Here is a 19,768-nt window from a genome sequence, read left to right on the forward strand (position 1 = left end):
TTTCCTTTAAACATACTTAAAGAAGAAAAAGTTCTAGGATTACATTATTCTAAAGAAGAAATTTCTTGCAAGTAGTATGACATCAGAATGTACTTTCATATTCATAATCATTACAGATATGAAAGTAATCTAATAGTTTTCGATGACAAAGGTCCAAGTCTCATCATTAACTCTGTAAATTAAAAAGTATTAAACTACAGTCAGTGTTTTTGTTTTGTTACTGGAAGAGGCACTTCTCTAATGCTTTCAAAGGTACAGCAGAAATCACAAAACTACAGGGAAGGAAGACTTATCTGATAAGAAACAATGGAGCATTTAAGAGCCAATGAATAAAAATAATGATTAAGTGTCCCTTTATAGGGCAAATCTCAAAATCTGAAACCAATACCTTCAGTTTTCTGTTAAGGAGCATTGCTCATTCTTTCCATGAGGGATTTAAGCACCTCAACCAGCCTAAAAAAGAGATCTTAACTTGAGAAAATGATGTGACAAAGCTATATAAAGGAAACATCTTCTCTGTCAGGAGTGTTAAATAACAAGGGATGGAACATTAATTCCCACATAACACCAATGAGACTTGAAAATCAAAGTTTGCATTCTGAGGAAAAATCATTTTGTATTTTAAAGTTCATAATGCCACAGCAGAACTATTACCAAATTAGCTAATTCACACAGACAGGCCAATCTTACCACACATTTTTCTTAAAAGGTAAAAATTCTGACAGATGAATGGTAATGTAAAAATCCCTGGATTTTCTAAAAATCAATTTATTATTTCTCAATTCAAAGTTGACTTATAGAGTAGATGAGGTAGATATTAAACAATCAAAGGACTCGACAAAAGGTAATCCATCCCTTTGCCTTTAAGTAGATCACTCATTCCTAAACTACCTTAAATGAGAGTCTACCTTAATCTAACAGACTTCCAAAAAGAATTCCATAACCTTCCTTGATAATACATCCTGTTATATACTTTCATATCACATTTTAAAAATATACACAAATACAAATATAAGAAAATAAAAAGCACCTATATCCTTGCTCAAGTTGGCACCCTAAGAATCTTGAGGCAAAAAGCCTATATGATTCCTTTCTTTTTAATTTCTTTCTCTTAGCAAAAAAAGACTACACACCTACCCAGCTGGCCAACCCAAACACCTGAACGTCATCCCCACTTCTATTCTTTCTCTGACCAATACCTATGGATCTTACCTCCTTAGTATATCTTGAATTAATTCCCCCACCCACCACATCGGTTCTACTATCCTCATTTTTGCTTAAATCATTGCAAAAGCTTAACAACTTAATGGTCTCTTTGCTTCCAAGAGAGGTCCATTCCAATCTGTTCTCCTGACTACTGCCATAGTGCTTTCTAAAACACAAATCTGACCATGCAATTACTCTGCTTAAAATCCTTCAATTGTGTCACATCACTTTCAAGATAAAGTCCAAATTCCCAAGCATGGCAAACACAGTCCTTTTTTTGTCTGGCTTTACTCACCAGCCCCATTCACATGCTAAGCTCCAGCCATATGAAACTACTTACAGTTCTCCAAACAAGGCATGCTACCTTTCAGAGGCTCTGCACATGTTCCTTCATCTGCCTAGAAAGACCTTTCTCTATTTGCTTCTGTTGAAGTTTACTCATTTTTAAAGAGTCAGCTCAGAGTCTTCATAGAAGCTAGCGTTTTTTCTGACAAGCCCCTATCTGGTCTGGGTCCTTGCATTTCATATGATTCCCATGAACACCCTCCGCTTAACTCTATTACTCTACTCCTCAAGACTTACAGCAATTTTCTATTTCCTTTATGGTAGGCTATATCTTATTTGTTTAAACTTACTTGTTTATATAGTACCCCTGCATCCTAATACAGTACCTGTCATATATACGGCATACTATAAATGTGAAGAAATGAAAGATAAAATAAACCCCATCGTATTAGATGATATTTACTAGGTAGGATAAATGTAGACATGTAAGACCAGAGAATCATCGATGTTGGAAGAGACTGCATTTAATAGTAGGCCAAACTCCCACTGACAAAGGAACTACTTTGACAACTTCCCTTAGAGGAAGACATCCAACCTCTGTCTAAATAGCTCTATTACAAATTTATTTGCTCTTGGGCAGCTATTTATTGTTCTACCACTCTACTGACCAATAAGAGAACAGACTGGAAGTGTCAATTGGTTTGGGGGTCTAAATATCATGTCACTTTCAGTACTAAAATGCTTTGCAATCAGCATTTCTACAAAGAAAATTATGTGTCAGTGATTCTTGAACTATGCTTTAGGTAGCCCTAGGATTTCCACAGAGGAGTACCCAGGACCACCAATTGTTTGGAAGGGAAGAGAAGGAGGTTAGAAGACTGGACAAAACTCTCAGGAGGAGCTTCAGGTCCCTGTCACAGCTTCAAACAGACAAGCTCCACTTTCTCTGATTTACATGTTGGGGTTCCATGTAAAAGTTTAAGGAAAGGGTTTCACAGCCGGAAATTTTTGAAAATTAGTGATATTAATTATAATTGTTCTAAAATGAACTTGGCAAAGTGAAAATACACAATGATAGTATCTTGCTTGTTACTTCTTAACGAGTAACTACCACTGGCCTGTAAAATAATCTAGCAATTAAGATAATAATTAATACAAGGAAGAAACCAAACATTCTGTTTTCAAGTAATCTATGTATAATGATTTTGCTTACAAAAAAAGAAAAACAGATAATAAGAAAAAAATAAAAAACGTTAATTCAAAGTAACGTTTACTATTGGTCCTCAGCAAGGTTGAACTTTACTCCCAAATAAAGAAAATCATACCCCTTGTGACAGTCCTGGTTGAATATAGGTAAAGAATATATTCTTATAACTATAAAACCTGAGAACCAACTTATTTTGTCCTTTCCTACAAACTAAATTTTTAAAAAATGAAATCCCCATTCTACTAGAATTTTCAAAGATCACTAGGTGCAACTTAATTGCCAAATTCAGAAAATCTTTTCACAGTTCTCATTCCTCAAATGCTCTGCAAAATTTGACACCACAATTCCAGCTCTCCTTTGTATACGTGTTTCCTCCCTGCCTTCCACCGTCCCCATACTCTACTCCTCTGGTTTATCTTCTTCACTTCTGTCTCTACTGATGCCTTTGAGGGCTTCCTCTACTTTCTCCTACACATTGAGGGTATTCCCCAAATATCAGTCCTCCACTGGTGTTCTCTTTGCATTATCACTCTTGGAGAAATAATCAACACAAACTATTACCTCAACTATGATCATTTCCTAATTGTACTCTTAAGTCTTACTCTCTTACTCAAATTTCTACATTTGGGTGCATCAGTGCTGTCTCAATCACATTAATTTAAAGTTAAATCATCACCTCTTATCTCCCATTCCTTCGGTCTTCCCCCCTCTGACCCAATTTGTTTAGGTCAGTAAAAACTGTTTGAAAACTTACCATGTGCTGGGCCCTGTTATTAATGCTAGTGGATACAGAAATTAGTAAGACAACTTGCCTTTTGGTGGCTCTCTTCCCCTATAAAAGGTTAATTTCTGCACAATATGGGGAATGTAATAATAATACTATACACAGTATGGCCTAGAAGCAGTCTAGGTTCAGGAAACATTTCCTGTAGGAGATACTGCCTGAGTTAAGTTTTAAAAGAACAAACATTAGCCACATACTGTGTGGAGTAGGAGGGAAAAGATATTTCAGGTAGAGGCAACAGCATCAACAAAACACAGATTCAGGAAATCTATGAATTAACTGAGTCAACATGATGTAACTGTGCTCCAGGAAAGTATTTTGCCCAAAATGAAAATGATAAGACTGTAAGCCAAGAATTAGCTTCACTGTGTCAGGAAAGTTTTACGAACTAATTTATCTGGGCAAACAATTTGTACATCACGGCAAACAGCTCTCCTGACAGGATAACAGACTGCTTCAAGAACCTTTTCTTGTTAAGTGCACTAATTTTAAATATTGTGTCACAAACTTTGCCCATCCCAGCCAGTTCCCCACCTTGAAGGACCTGCCTTAAACCATGTGAGTCCAGATCTCAAAACCCTAGAAATACCCTTTCCTAACTTCCCCTAACTACCAAGATTCTGTCAAAGTGGTGCTCTCCCTTGCTGCAGTAAGTTTAATAAACTCAGCTTTGCTTGATCAACAGGACTCTCTTTATGGGGAAAGTCAAGAGCAGGAATTATTACAGAAGGTGAGGAAGAGGGAGAAATCCAAATATGAGTCCTAAGTTTTAGGCCTCAGTAAACTGGATAGATGAATTCAGCAAACTGAATTGTTGAATTTGAGGGGTCTGTTTATAGGGCTTCTAGGTGGAGATATGTATAAGCCTGAAGTTCAGGGAAGATATCAGGGCAACCACAAGCAGTCACGATGGGTGAAACTTTTCTTGTGATGATCTCATTATTTCCCTATTTTTCCTAATAGGAGTTAGGATACAGTAAGTAGAATTAAACCCAGCACACTCAAACATGAATAAATAGAGGTACACACACCATATAACTGGCCAGTAAGAATTTACATAGCCATAGCAGTGATTAAGTTTTTGCAATGCTTGCATTCTGGATAGTAAACAGCCACTGTGCTGAGCCCCTAGCCTAGGATCTACCCCTTGACCTTCCACAATCCAACAACTGGTTCAGCTGAGTAGTAAGGCCAGTGAATGTTTTGACTGGTCAGTAACAATGTAAGTCAGATTCCAAAAGTCTCATCTCTCTCAGGCACAGTTGTTGGCTTCCTACAGGGTCCCCAGAGGGTTGGCCTGCCTTCATGTGCCTCTGCCCGGTCCCAGGTAGGCACAGCAAGGATGATACAACAGTACTCACCAGCCCTCCACCCTGTCCACCATGGTCCTGAATGTTGGCCCCCATCGCCACATGTTCTCCCAGTGAAATGTGGAATAGACTTGTTAGGGGAGACAGTACCTTTAGCGGTGACACTAGCTTCCCAGTAGTCAAACAGACTAACTAGCTCTTCGTTAGGCTGGATAAAAAAGCAAGACCCAACCATGTGCTGCCTACAATAAACCCACTTAACCCTAGAAAAATGGTACAGATGAACCGGTTTTCAGGGCAGAAATAAAGACAAAGACGTGGAGAACAAATGTATGGACACCAAGGGGGAAAAGTGGCGGGTGGGGTGGGGGTGGGGGTGTGATGAATTGGGAGATTGGGATTGACATGTATACACTGATATGTATCAAATGGATAATTAATAAGAACCTGCTGTATAAAAATAAAATAAAATTCAAAAATAAATAAATAAACCCACTTAAAATATAAAGACACAAATAGGTTAAAAGTAAAATGATAGAAAACAGTATACCATATTAATACAAGTCAAAAGAAAGCTGGAGTGGCTATATATGCCCCCCTCAATAATTAACAGAATAAGTAGGAAGAAAACCATCAAGGATATAAACAGCAAGACTTGAACAACAGTATCAACCAACATGACCTGATTGACATTTATAGAACATTCCACCCAATGACAACAGAATATACATTCTAATCAAGTGCATGTGGAACATTTACCAATACAGAACATTTTCTGGGCCATAAAACAAGTCTCAAATTTAAAAGGCTTCAAGTCACGCAAAGTATGATCTCTGACCACAATGGAATTAAATCGCCAAATATTTGGAGACTAAATAACACATTTCAAAATAGCCCACGGGTCAAAGTAGAAATCGAAAAGGAATTTAGAAAGTATTCTGAGCTGAATGAAAACACAATATATCAAAATTTGTGGGATGTAACAAAAGCAGTACTTAGAAATTTATAGCACTAAACCAGTGGTTCTCAACCGGGGGTGGGAGGGGCAATCTTGTGCATTTGGCAATATCTGGAGGAGACATTTTTGGTTGTCACTAGGGGGATGCCACTGACATCTCATGGATAGTGGCCAGAGATACTGTTAAACATCCTATGCATAGGCCAGCCCCTGACAACAAAGAATTATCCAGCTTAAAATGTCAATAGTGTCACTACTGAGAAACCCTGCACTAAACGTCTATATTAGAAAATAAGAAAGGTCTTACTTAAAACAATGACCTTAGCTTCTACTTATAGAAACTAAAAGGACAAAGAAATGCAAAGTAAGCAGAAAAAAAGGGAACAGTAGGAATCAAAGAGGAAAGTAATAAAGTAGGAAAATAGAAACACAGAGAAAAGGAAACCAAAAGCTGGCTCTTTGAGAAGATTAAAAAAACTGATAAACCTATAGCTGGACTATTTAGGGGGAAAAAAGATACAAATTACCAATATCAAGAATGAGAGAGGTGTCATCTCTAATATTCTACAGATATTAAAAATAATAAGGGAATATTATGAACAAGTTTACGTCCATAAATTCAACAACTCAGATGAAATGGAAAAATTCCTTTCAAGTTACAAACTTTCATAGCTTATTCAAGAAGAAATAGATAACCCAAAATAGTCCTATATCTATTAATGAAACTGAATTTATAGTTTAAAATCTTTCCACAAATACAACTCCTTGGCTAAATGGATTCACTGGTGAATTCTGCCAAACATTTAAGGAAGAAATCATACCAATTCTACACAAACTCTTCCCAAAAAATTGAAGAGGAGGGAATATTTCTCAAATCATTCTATCAGGCTAAGATTACCTGATATCAAAACCAAACAAAGGTATTATTTAAGCTTCTTAAATAGATAGACCAATATCTCTCATGAACATATATACAGAAATTCTAAACAAAATTTTAGCAAATCAAACTACAAAAATACATTAAAAATATATCATGACTACATGGAGTTTTTCTAATAAATGCAGTTAGTCAACATTTGAAAATCAATCAACATAAGTCACCTTATTAGCAAACTAAAAATGTCCCTGTCAATATGTAAGGTTATAGCTCATGACAAACTGTACCTTTCCTTCTCCGAATTCACAAACAGATTATATACTGAACTGAGATTTTTTTTTAATTGGTTAAAATTCAACTAATTATAAGCATAAATTCTTTTCTTTCTCTATCTCCCATAGAGAGTTCATATTCAGCCCTGACTTCTTTGTGATTTCTAGTCTTGTACTTCCAACTCCAATTCAAATGTCTCCAAATCAATTTCTCTTTCCTTTCAAACAAGCTCTTCTTCCTGACTTCCCTATTTCTACGTAACACCTTTACATCCATCAAAGCTTTGAAATGAGAAGAGCATACTCTAAGGTTCATCTCTGACACTTTTCCATAATTCTTCCATACCAAGTCCATCAATAGGTGCTACTGGATGAGAATAGGTATCAATATCTCTGTTATTCAGCCATTCAGCATTTCTATTCCTAATTGCCCTGGCAGAAAAATCACTTCATCCATGAACCTCTGCAACAACCCCTGGACTCCAAGTCCCCTTTCCTCTAATCTCCTTACATAGTTGTGCCAGATTAATATTCCTAAAATTCTTCCTTGAATGTGTTCAAAACCTGTTGGGCTGGAAAAAGGTTGGGTTCAAGTTGTGGAGGCTCCTGAATGCCAGACTCAGACATTAAACTTTAGGATCTTCAACAGTCCAGCCTTGTCTCCCAATGCTTCCCTGCATAATCCTATGAAGATCAGACCTTTCAAATATGCTGTGGCTTTTTCACTTCTTTCTCTTTCTTCACCCTGTATATTCTACTTGTAATATTTTACTTTCCTCCTCATTCAACTAAAATACTATACTAGGGTATGATAAGGAAGCTGATTTTAAAATAATTTTATCATGTAATAGATGTGACTTGTAAAGAACAGGAAAAACAGAAAAATCCAAAGAATGAAATACAAATGACCTGTAATCCCACTAAACAGAAATAACCTCCATCAACATTTTAGAGTTTTCTCCTTTGTTTTTTTTCTATGCATATATGCTTCAATTTTTTCTTTTTATAAAAGAGGGATCACATGATATCTTTCTCTTAGCAAGGCAAATTTGAAAATCTTTCCATTCCTTTCAGAGTAGCATGCTTTTATTTATAATCTAGGTCAATAATTCAGAAAAACAAGAATTTTATGCTAGTTATAATCAAAACTTCATATTTAAAAATGAAGAAAAAAGTTTCAATTTATTTGAAGACAAAATTTATTTTTCACTCAGCACCTAGTTCATTTATTTATATGAATTTTAAATTATATATAAAAGACCTCAAATATTTTAATTAAAATTCAGTCAACAAGTATCTATTGACTGCCTACCATGCCATGCTGCAGTAAACAATACAGAACAAAACCCCTGCCTCTATGAAGGAGATAAAAAATAAACAGCCAGATTATTCACAGTGGTGTGCTGACTGACAAGATCCAACTGTCAAATTTTCAGCAAGTTTGTGAACTGGATGCTAAACATAGTCTTTATTACAAATTAAATTATAATTATATGTTATAATTATATAAGTTATATAATAACTTATAATTATATAAGTTACTTTAAAACAAAGGTAAAAACTCATCACTTCCTATTTTTTTTTAAACTACATTTTACTATTATCTATGCTCTTGGGGTTATTTATGATTTTCTATCTGTAAGGTAGAAATACTATCTAATGCTGGGCTATTGTACATCTCTTCCCAACAACATGTTCAGTTCAGTGACTTCATGTTGGTAACTTGAAATTGGCCATGGTGGAAGTATTTATACTACAGAATTTGGCAAAAACTACCAATCACTGCTTGATTTATTGTTCTGTGATTGTCTAGATCTAAGAAACTGATGGAGAAAATGTTAAGATGCAGATTGAACTTAAAAGTGTGTGGTGTCTATAACCATTACATTATGAATAGTGCAAAAATTTTGAGGAAATATTCTTCCATTACTTGAAAACTATTATCCAATTCAGCAAAGAAGTCTCTTACGTCAATGACAAATGAGTGAAATGTTGACACACATCTTCACTGCTTCACTTTCATCTTACTCACTAAACAAGCAAAAATATCAACCATCATTCATGCTGGAACTATACTTGGAGAACTAATTGTGAAACACTTATCCGAACACCACCAACTCTGTGGTATGTTAGAGGTGGTAAATGCCATGCAGAAAAAGATGAACAGGGTTAAGAGGGGGATTAGAAGTACTGGAGGCAGGGATGAAATTTTAAATTAAGAAAGTAACACTTGAGCAAAGAACTGAAGAAGGTAAAAAAGTGAGCCATGCAGTAGGATGAGCATTCCAGAAAAAGAAAATAATTAACACAAAGGTCCTGAGGGGATAGCTTGCCTAGAATGTCTGACAAACAAAAGAAGGTCTGTGTGTCCAGTGCAAAATGAAGACAAGAGAATAGGAGAGATGAGACCAGATGGGTTACACAGGACAAAGTAATATAGGACCCTGTGGGCCAAACACTGGTTTTTCCTCTGAGAGAAATGGGGAGCCACTGGAGGGTTCTAAAAGGAAGCACCTATATTTTACATTTGGCCGCTGGGTTAAGAATAGATTGAAGAGGGGCTTCCCTGGTGGCACAGTGGTTGAGAGTCTGCCTGCCAATGCAGGGGACACGGGTTCGAGCCCTGGTCTGGGAGGATCCCACGTGCCACAGAGCAGCTGGGCCCGTGAGCCACAATTACTGAGCCTGCGCGTTTGGAGCCTGTGCTCCACAACAAGAGAGGCCGCGACAGTGAGAGGCCTGCGCACCGCGATGAAGAGTGGCCCCCACTTGCCACAACTAGAGAAAGCCCTCACACAGAAACGAAGACCCAACACAGCCATAAATAAAATAAATAAATAAATAAATAAAATTAAAAAAAAAAAAAAAGAATAGATTGAAGAGAACAAGAATGAAGCAGGGAGACAATTAGGAGGCTACTATAATAATCCAGGAGATGACAGTGAACTGAATCCAGACGGTTAGTACTAGAAGTGTTCCTGAATCTTGTTTTCATACCTGCTCTAGAAAATGCACTATTTGCTGATATAATATCCGTTGAAATCAGATTCAGAGTATTTAAATGGGAGAAAGGTGTATTAAATTCCAGTGCTGGAATTAAAGGCAGTTTTCTAAAAGTATTTGCTCGACTATTTCAAATAGGAAATCTTATATTAATCAAAAGATCAGCTAAATTATCATACTTTTCATGGTAATTAACCTCATGCTTGACAAGATAAATAGATTTCTTGAACACTACCTAAGTATATGAGTGTATGAAGGATTACAAGCACACGTGGTAATTTGCTCTACCCAGGAAAGACCAAAAAAAGAACAAGAAGAAATAATAAATATTAGGCATCTACTGTGAATGGTACTTTAGCAGGAGTTTCATGTGCAAATTTACAGATTGTTAAGAAATACTGTCCCTGGGCTTCCCTGGTGGCGCAGTGGTTAAGAATCCGCCTGCCAATGCAGGGGACACAGGTTCGAGCCCTGGTCTGGGAAGATCCCACATGCCACAGAACAGCTAAGCCCGTCAGCCACAACTACTGAGCCTGTGCTCTAGAGCCCGCGAGCCACAACTACTGAGCCCACGTGCCACAACTACTTAAGCCTGCATGCCTAGAGCCCAAGCTCCACAACAAGAGAAGCCACCACAAAGAGAAGCCCATCGACACAATTAGAGAAAGCCCGCGTGCAGCAACAAAGACCCAATGCAGCCAAAAATTAATAAAATAAACAAATAATTTTTAAAAAGACACTATATACCATTATACATCTGTCAGTTTTGCAAATATTAAAGAATCAGACAATAAAATATGGAGCAACGGGCACTCTCATACTCTTACAGGAGCATAAACTAGTGCAACCTTTTTGATGGCACTGTCTAGGAAAGTTGAAGACTCACATACCCTTACAACTCAGCAGTTTCTTCTCTAGGTGTGTATCCTAGAGAAACTCTTAAACATGTGCACAAGAAGGTGTGCAAGATAATGTCTGCATAGCATTGTTTATTATTTGTAACAGTAAAATAAACACTAGAATCTAATTATCCATCAACACAAGAAATACAGAATATTCACACTATTAGAATACCATGCAGAAATAAAAATAAGACCTCAATTTAAACATTTTTAAAAATAAAAAATTTAATTAAGAGAGAAAGAAGTAAAAATAAATCATCTACAGCTATAATGATCAACATGGATGAATCTCACAATCATAATGTTGAAGGAGGAGGGAAGCAAACTGTTTATGATTCCTTTATACAAATACTAACAACTAAGAGAATACTGCCTGCGTACCAGGCACTGTACACTGTGCACTTTGCATATAATGACTCATTTTATTCTCACAATAGCCCTATCAGGTAGATTCTATTTTTAATCTCTATTTCATGAATGAGGAAACAAGCACTGAAAAGTTAAGTCATTTGCCCAAATCACATGGTTAGTTAAGTGGCAGATTTGCCTGGCGCCAGAATTTGTGCTCTTAGTCCCCTCACATTACCTCTCAAAATTATGCAAAACTAAACATGATAACATTTAGGGATATGTGTATAGAAATAGAAAGAAAAACAAGAGAATGATAAACATAATTAAGGGCACTGTTACTTCTGAGGGAAAAGAAAGGGGGACATAATCGGGAAATGTTCACATGGGGACTTCAAAAGTTTTAGTAGTGCTTAAGCTGAGTAGAAGATACACAAGTTTTCATTTCATTATTCTGTATAACCTACATATGGTACATATATTCTTTTGTATACATCAACTATTTTATAATTTTAATTAGGTGGAAAGCAAGTCACCTAAAATCCTTCTGAGGATAGAGACGGGGAGCGTAGAAATATAAATACATACACACCTATAATTATGAGATATCTAACAAGGGGTAAGAAAAACAAGTCACGGGACTTCCCTGGTGGCGCAGTGGTTAAGAATCCGCCTGCCAATGGAGGGGACACAGGTTCAAGCCCTGGTCCAGGAAGATCCCACATGCCGGAGAGCAACTAAGCCTGTGCATCACAGCTACTGAGCCTGTGCTCTAGAGCCTGTGAGCCACAACTACTGAGCCCACGCGCTACAACTACTGAAGCCTGCGTGCCTAGAGCCCATGCTCCACAACAAGAGAAGCCACTACAATGAGAAGCCAACGCACTGCAACGAAGAGTAGCCCCCGCTCACCATGACTAGAGAAAGCCCGCGTGCAGCAACAAGACCCAATGCAGCCAAATAAATAAATAAATAAATAATAAAATAAGTAAATAAAAAAAGAAAAACAAGTCACATTTAGTTATAAAATTTAAGTCTCACTTTTACTAAAAAGAATAAAGTTACTGAAATTCAGTCTGTTCAGCCCAATCGAAAATGAACCAGATGGAAATTCCCTGGCGGTCCAGTGGTTAGGACTCCATGCTTTCACAGCTGAGGGCTCAGGTTCCATCCCTGATCAGACAACTAAGATCCCGCAAGCCACGTGGCGCGGCCAAATAAAATAAAATAAAATGAGCCAGAAAAAAAAGATAATTAAAAGAAAATTTTTAAAAAGAGAAAATAAAATAAAATGAACCAGAGGCTTCTGCAGGGCCAACAGAGAGCTACAACTCTTAGGAAAATGGGGACTTTTCTCTCTATAGAGTTTTTCTTCCTTCTAAATTATGCTTGTTTGCTTTTCTTTGTTCTATTGACACAATTACACCTCTAACTTTAGGCCCCTCTTGTATATAAATTATAAGGAAGATTGGACAAGACAATGCTTTAGAAAATTCACTATGAGAAAAAAAAACATAAACACTAAATAGCACATACTTGATATACACAGATATAGACAAGACACGTACAGGAAACTTGACCCTGACACTTAAGATAGTTTCCCTTTAAGAAAGAAAAAGAAAAATCAAAGTTAAGGAAAATGGTAAAATTACTCTAATCGTTACAACAGTATTAGTTGGTTTCAAATGTAAAAATATATGAACTAAAATATAAAACCATGGGTACCATTCTGAATAGCTGAAAAAAAAATAATAAACTCACAAATTTCCTTAGATTAGCTAAATTTATGTTTTCAGGGCACTCTAATCTCACAGGGTTAAGTTCCAAAGATAGCACTAAAAGCAAAAAATCACCTAAATTCAAAATAACATTGGGAATACTTTTTTTTTTTTTTTGGCTGCCTTGGGTCTTTGTTGCTGTGCGCGGGCTTTCTCTAGTTGCAAGAGCGGGGGCTACTCTTCATTGCGGTGTGCAGACTTCTCATTGCGGTGGCTTCTCTTTGTTGTGGAGCACGGGCTCTAGGCGCATGGGCTTCAGTAGTTGCGGCACACGGGCTCAGCAGTTGTAGCTCTCAGGCTCTAGAGCGCAGGCTCAGTAGTTGTGGCACACAGGCTTAGTTGCTCCGCGGCATGTGGGATCTTCCCAGACCAGGGCTCGAACCTGTGTTCCCTGTTGGCAGGCGGATTCTTAACCACTGCGCCACCAGGGAAGTCCCAACACTGGGAATACTTTAAATCATCCACAAAGTACCACAGTACACTCTCTTGCAATAAATGCAACACAGCCAAGGATTATTTGTAATATGGAACAGTTCGCTGTTTTCAACTGAACACAGTTGAAGTAGCTTGCTAATGTTTAGGAATTATGCTACGAGAAAAATATCTACCTAGCACTAGAACTGCAGAGCATGCTCACAACATGGGAGGCACAAAAACACTGTACAGCAGAAACTCATTGAGAACAGCAGAGAATCTAAATTTAAATTTAACTATATTGTTTTTAACTCTCACTTTTATTTTACTGTTCTCTGAACAAACATGGTTGAATGTGAATATATACAATTCCACTATATTCTTCATCACACTTCTACTCCAGAATTCTATAAGTTACAAGAAAAAAATTGCACTGACTGTCCATCTGCCAATAATAGTAATAATAATAATAATCTGTTCAGTCACTAAAAATGTAAGCCATATATTAAATCACCATTTAAAGTATAATATTATACCATAAAGTATTTCATTTTTGAATTTTCTTTCTTTGATTTCTACTTTTTCTTATGATGTGAAACTTGCTTTCAAGATTTAGAGTGAAGGAAAGAAATCCTTTTATTTGATCAAGTTAAGTAAGTGAAAAAAAATGTAAGGAATCCTAGACTCTTACCATGGCCAAAGGACTTAGAGGTAGGTCATCTAGTCAATCACCTACTCAATCAGTGAATCCTAAGAGTTCTGGATTTCATTAAATATTGGTCTAACTGGCATAGTCTGCCTAACAGGAAAGAATTTATAATTTATTAAGTTGTATCACTAGCTCAGTGTTCCACTTAGGCACTGAGCCAAATGAAAAGTAACAAAGTACAGATCCATCACCAATTGTGAAATAAATATGTCCAATACTTAACCTATAGGACTAATAAAGTTCATTTTAAAAGTTCACGCTCAGTTTTGTGAGAAAGTTATGTTACAAACAGATTCATGGAAAAGTAGAGAGAACAAAGGGTTGGTTCGTTTGTTTTTTGAATCTACTTCTCAAAGGAAACATTCATTCAGTTCATGTATAATCCTAGGTGTCAGTAAATTTGAAATTTGCATTTCACCTTGACTTTTTTTTATTAATGGGTTTCATATGTTAGGGTATCCTGAATACTGTATTGCCTTATTTCAGAAAACCCTGCCATCTATGGCATTTTCAAAGAAAAAAAATTTAAGAACAGATTACTTTAATTTTCAATAGCTAAAACTAAAAATTATTTTATCAGCTGTGAGACCAAAGGTTTAAAAACAACAACAAAAAAACAACAACAAATTGAGTCTGGGCTGCCCTAAAGATTGGTATTTGAGAAGAGATTACTGTCACAGTATGAATGTTGAAGCTCTCTAGCCACATTCTACTCCTCAGCCCTGATTACCATTCAGACCACGTGTTCTCGACCAGGGCATCTGCATAGGCTCTTCAGATTTAGCAATGCCCTAAGATTATGTACAAATCTGAATGCACATGTATCTGTGCACTTTCTGGGGCCAGATTCTTCAACTTTCTTTGGTATCTCAAAGGATTCTGTAACTACCAAAAATTTAAGAACCACTGATTTAAACAGTATTCCATGATCCTTATCTATTATCTGACTTTAATTTCAGATTTCTGCTTTACTAATTTTCATATTGTCCACAAAATTCTCCCTTTTGTTTTGATACATGGCTTCTTTACTCACTCCTTAAAAAAAGTGGAAAACTAGAGCTTCATAAAATGAGGAAAGACCCTGTCTACTTAAAACTGCAGTCAGGGACTTCCCTGGTGGTCCAGTGGATAAGACTCCGCACTCCCAATGCAGAGGGCCCGGGTTCAATCTCTGGTCAGGGAACTAGATCCCGCACGCACGCCACAACTAAGAGTTCGCATGCCGCAGCGAAGATTCCGCATGCTGCCACTAAGACCCGGAGCAGCCAAAATAGATAGATAGATAGATAGATAATTAAAAAATAAAAATAAAATTGCAGTCAAAGTTGGTTTCAAAAGCTGAACCTATATATATTTAAGAAACATTTAAAAAAGAAAGCTATCCCTTCTGAGAGTTTTCTTTCAGTTACACAACCAATTTTATCTTTTAGTTGATCACTTGCCTTTCAACTGAGAAAACAATTGGTGAACTGAATTTGCGGTTCAGCTATCCTTACCTTTATCTTTTAAGGCATGTTGAGACTTAACAGATAAAAATACATATGACCATCACCCCTAATCCCACAACACACATATACAGAGACTGACTTCCTAAGATGCTGTTCTTTCAAGAATTAAACCTTTACTTATAGAACAAAATTGTTTTGCTCTGATATAGCAAGGACTGATTTAGCAAGGAACATCTTGATGAAAAAGGGCAGAACTGCTGAGAATGCTAGCCTACTTTTCAACTGACTTTCCTCCTCTAAGCATCTGTCAAGTGTGGGATAAGAAAAAGGTGCTGCAATCTGGAGAGGCAGACTAGAATAAAAATATATTTGGTTCCAAGAATTTTTTTAAAAGACAGAAATGCCACTGGAAAAATGATAGACACAAGAAGGTTGAAAACAGCTCTGCTCTCCTTTACTGACAAATAACTTCACAAATTATCTACACATACCATCTCTTCAATTCTTTAACTCTCTCCAATCTGACTCCTTCCTTTCCCTAACAGCCCTCTCCCTTCATCCAAGCCATCAACAAAAGACTTGTAAATATATCTTAAATCTGTCCACTGTTCTTCACCTCTACCATCAGAACCATGGTCCAAGATTACTTCATCTCCTACCAGAACCACCATCAACTAGTATTCATTTCTATTTCCTCTGCTGTCCCCTTCTGATCAACTATGTACAAAGTAGCCAGCGTAATCTTTAAAAATGGATCATGGCACTGAGTAATAGTTCCATGGCTTCCCAATGCATCTTCAAATTAAATCCAAACTCTCAGCATTCACAGTCAGTATAGCATAATAATTCACACTGCTCAAAAAGTGCTTGGAACAGTGGCCAGCACTTCACAAATGCGCAGCAGATGTTAGCGTATTAAGGTATAGCCCCTGCCTGCTCTCCTACCTCGAGGTGGCACTCTCCTCAACTAACTAGTATTCTTTCAGTTAACTGCAAGCTGTTTCCCACTTTGGGCCTACTATTTCCCTCTGTCTAAAATGCTTTTCTCTCAGAACCTTCAAGAACTTCTGTCTTCGGGACCTCCCTGGTGGTCCAGGGGTTAAGACTCTGTGCTCCCAAAGGAAGGGGGCCCGGGTTCAATCCCTGGGGTGAGGGAACTAGATCCCACATGCCACCAACTAAGACCCGGCATAGACAAATAAATAAATAAATACTAAAAAAACAACAACAAACCCAAAAAAACTTCTGTCTTCCACTCATACTTCAAGTCTCAACCTAAATGTCACCTCATTGATGAGGCCTTCTTTTCCTCTCTTTCTAAATACAATCCACTATAATTCTTTTTTTTTTAAAACATCTTTATTGGAGTATAATTGCTTTACAATGGTGTGTTAGTTTCTGCTTTATAACAAAGTGAATCAGTTATACATATACATATGTCCACGTATCTCTTCCCTCTTGCATCTGCCTCCCTCCAACCCTCCCTATCCCACCCCTCTAGGTGGTCACAAAGCACCGAGCTGATCTCCCTGTGTTATGCGGCTGCTTGCCACTAGCTATCGATTTTACATTTGGTAGTGTATATATGTCCATGCCACTCTCCCACTTTGTCCCAGCTTACCCTTCCCCCTACCCATATCCTCAAGCCCATTCTCTAGTAGGTCTGTGTCTTTATTCCCGTCTTGCCCCTAGGTTCTTCATGACCATTTTTTTGTTTTTTTAGATTCCATAGATGTGTGTTAGCATACGGTATTTGTTTTTCTCTTTCTGACTTACTTCACTCTGTATGACAGACTCTACGTCCATCCACCTCACTACAAATAACTCAATTTCATTTCTTTTTATGGCTGAGTAATATTCCATTGTATATATGTGCCACATCTTCTTTAACCATTCATCTGTTGATGGACACTTAGGTTGCTTCCATGTACTGGCTATTGCAAATAGAGCTGCAGTGAACATTGTGGTACATGACTCTTTCTGAACTATGGGTTTCTCAGGGTATATGCCCAATAGTGGGATTGCTGGGTCGTACGGTAGTTCTATTTTTAGTTTTTTAAGGAACCTCCATACTGTTCTCCATAGTGGCTGTATCAATTTACATTCCACCAACAGTGCAAGAGGGTTCCCTTTTCTCCACACCCTCTCCAGCATTTATTGTTTGTAGATTTTTTGATGATGGCCATTCTGACCAGTGTGAGATGATATCACATTGTAGTTTTGATTTGCATTTCTCTAATGATGAATGATGTTGAGCATTCTTTCATGTGTTTGTTGGCAATCTGTATATCTTCTTTGGAGAAATGTCTATTTAGGTCTTCTGTCCATTTTTGGATTGGGTTGTTTGTTTTTTTGATATTGAGCTGCATGAGCTGCTTGTAAATTTTGCAGATTAATCCTTTGTCAGTTGCTTCATTTGCAAATATTTTCTCCCATTCTGAGGGTTGTCTTCTCGTCTTCTTTATGGTTTCCTTTGCTGTGCAAAAGCTTTGAAGTTTCATTAGGTCTCATTTGTTTATTTTTGTTTTTATTTCCATTCTCTAGGAGGTGGGTCAAAAAGGATCTTGCTGTGATTTATGTCATAGAGTGCTCTGCCTATGTTTTCCTCTAAGAGTTTGATAGTGTCTGGCCTTACATTTAGGTCTTTAATCCATTTTGAGTTTATTTTTGTGTATGGTGTTAGGGAGTGTTCTAATTTCATTCTTTTACATGTAGGCTGTCCAGTTTGCCCAGCACCACTTATTGAAGAGGCTGTCTTTTCTCCACTGTATATTCTTGCCTCCTTTATCAAAGATAAGGTGACCATATGTGTGTGGGTTTATCTCTGGGCTTTCTATCCTGTTCCATTGATCTAGATTTCTGTTTTTGTGCCGGTACCATACTGTCTTGATTACTGTAGCTTTGTAGTATAGTCTGAAGTCAGGGAGCCTCATTCCTCCAGCTCCATTTTTCTTTCTCAAGATTGCTTTGGTTATTCGGGGTCTTTTGTGTTTCCATACAAAATGTGAAATTTTTTGTTCTAGTTCTGTGGAAAATGCCATTGGTAATTTGATAGGGATTGCATTGAATCTGTAGATTGCTTTGGGCAGTATACTCATTTTCACAATGTTCATTCTTCCAATCCAAAAACATGGTATATCTCTCTATTTGTATCATCTTTAATTTCTTTCATCAGTGTCTTATAATTTTCTGCATACAGGTCTTTTGTCTCCTTAGGTAGGTTTATTCCTAGGTATTTTATTCTTTTTGTTGCAATGGTAAATGGGAGTGTTTTCTTAATTTCACTTTCAGATTTTTCATCATCAGTGTATAGGAATGCAAGAGGTTTCTGTACATTAGTTTTGTATCCTGCAACTTTACCAAATTCATTGATTAGCTCTAGTAGTTTTCTGGTAGCATCTTTAGGATTCTCTATGTATAGTATCATGTCATCTGCAAACAGTGACAGCTTTACTTCTTCTTTTCCAATTTGGATTCCTTTTATTTCTTTTTCTTCTCTGATTGCTGTGGCTAAAACTTCCAAAACTATGTTGAATAATAGTGGTGAGAGTGGGCAACCTTGTCTTGTTCCTGATCTTAGTGGAAATGCTTTCAGTTTTTCACCATTGAGGACAATGTTGGCTGTGGGTTTGTCATATATGGCCTTTATTATGTTGAGGTAAGTTCCCTCTATGCCTACTTTCTGGAGGGTGTTTATCGTAAATGGGTGTTGAATTTTGTCGAAAGCTTTCTCTGCATCTATTGAGATGATCATATGGTTTTTATTCTTCAATTTGTTAATATGGTGTATCACATTGATTGATTTGCATATACTGAAGAATCCTTGCATTCCTGGGATAAACCCCACTTGCTCATGGTGTATGATACTTTTAATGTGCTGTTGGATTCTGTTTGCTAGTATTTTGTTGAGGAATTTTGCATCTATGTTCATCAGTGATATTGGCCTGTAGTTTTCTCTCTTTGTGACATCTTTGTCTGGTTTTGGTATCAGGGTGATGGTGGCCTCGTACAATGAGTTTGGGAGTATTCCTCCCTCTGCTACATTTTGGAAGAGTTTGAGAAGGATAGGTGTTAGCTCTTCTCTAAATGTTTTATAGAATTCACCTGTGAAGCCATTCTCCTGCGCTTTTGTTTGTTGGAAGATTTATAATCATAGTTTCAATTTCAGTGCTTGTGATTGGTCTGTTCATATTTTCTATTTCTTCCTAGCTGTGTCTCGGAAGGTCATGCATTTCTAAGAATTTGTCCATTTCTTCCAGGTTGTCCA

The 19,768-nt window shown here is 37.1% G+C and overlaps 1 protein-coding gene across 11 annotated transcripts in view; it reads right to left on the reverse strand.

The window, feature by feature from the left end:
* The window catches only part of NUMB (NUMB endocytic adaptor protein), a 178,835-nt gene that overhangs the window by 66,905 nt on the left and 92,162 nt on the right, over positions 1-19,768 (reverse strand). The window lies entirely within an intron of this gene.

Source organism: Balaenoptera acutorostrata, chromosome 3, assembly GCF_949987535.1.
Source record: "Balaenoptera acutorostrata chromosome 3, mBalAcu1.1, whole genome shotgun sequence".
NCBI classification, from domain to species: Eukaryota; Metazoa; Chordata; class Mammalia; order Artiodactyla; family Balaenopteridae; genus Balaenoptera; species Balaenoptera acutorostrata.